A 1,550-nucleotide genomic window follows, 5' to 3' on the forward strand; every position below is an offset into this window, starting at 1 on the left:
CTGTGTGTTCTTGGCAACCACACGGACACAAAATGTGGGTTTTCTCTATTCCCCCCCCCCCCCGGCGAGATCAGCCAAAGCTGGCTATCTCAGCCGGCTCTTCATCTACAGCTAGCCTTTATTTCTTAATAGCTTCCAGAATAAACGGAATAATTTCGGTACATTATTCAAAGACTCTGTATAATTAACGCTGGCTATAACAGAACAGCAGACTTGGAAGGGACCTTGGAGGTCTTCTAGTCCAACCCCCTGCTGAAGCAGGAAACTCTATAACGTTTCAGATAAGTAGCTGTCCAGACTCTGGTGTTTTCGGCTTAAAGCATGGTCGGAGCTGCCGTCTTTTTATAAATCTTGGTGGGGGTGTGTGGAGTGCTGGCGTTGTTTCAGTAAGTGAAAAGATTGGTCGTGTGGCTGTATCATGATTGGTAGATTGGTGCTGATTGGCGCTGGCTGTGTGTCCGTTGTTGTTTCGTGTTGTAACAGCCTGGGTGTTGACTAGGGCTGGTTTCCAGATGCCTGGTAGACGGGAGGTACATATATATATGTACCTCCCGTATACCTTTATTTATTTATCAGCACAAATACTACACACACACACACACATATATATATACACACACATATAGAGACACACAAACACACACACAGATACACACACAGACACACAGACACAAACATACATACATACATACATACATACATACATACATACATACATATATATATATATATATATATATATATACACACACACACACATACACATACACACATACACACATACACACATATATATATTCAGTGAGGTCTCACTCGCCATCTCCAGGCTGGGTTTTGGGCTTAAACCCAGTCTGGACTTTAAGCCCCAAACCCAGCCTGAAGATGGCGAGTGGGATCTCGCCAAAACGTTGCCAAAACAATTTCAATCTTACACAGGAAAAGACCCAAATACAACAAGTCCAGCATACCTACACGCGTGAAAATCTACAAAAATACACACATATATGTGTGTGTGTGTATGCACACACACACACACACACACACACGAAAGATAGAATGAAAAAGGGAATGTGAGACAGAGAGAAAAGGAGAGAAGGAGAAAGAATGAGAGAGAGAGAATGAGAACGAGAAGAATGAGAAAGAGAGAAAGAAAATGGAGAATGAGAGAGCGAGAGAGTGAGACTACTCTTGGTTCGGATTATCAAAACCTTTTAATTTATGATTTCATTTTAATGCCATAAACTGCCCTGAGAGGCCAAGAAATTTCATTAATGAATAACCATCAGTACTTTCCTCGAGTTATTTTCAAGAGGAAGTTACAAGGACGGGCAGCTTATCTGTATCCTTGACTTTCCAAAGAATTGTTCAGGGTCCTCTCCACTTGGTTGGAAGCAATCAATTATGTTTGCTTACGGTCCCTCCCTTGTTGAGCTAATCGGTTTCACGGGTCATAAATTGTAAGCCGTGTTTGCTGGGAGAAACTAAGGGAAAGTTTATTATACCCAAGTCAAGTCTACAAAAACGAGTTGGGTGTTTTCCATCCAGGGGCC

Source organism: Thamnophis elegans, chromosome 6 (genome assembly GCF_009769535.1).
Source record: "Thamnophis elegans isolate rThaEle1 chromosome 6, rThaEle1.pri, whole genome shotgun sequence".
Lineage (NCBI taxonomy): Eukaryota > Metazoa > Chordata > Lepidosauria > Squamata > Colubridae > Thamnophis > Thamnophis elegans.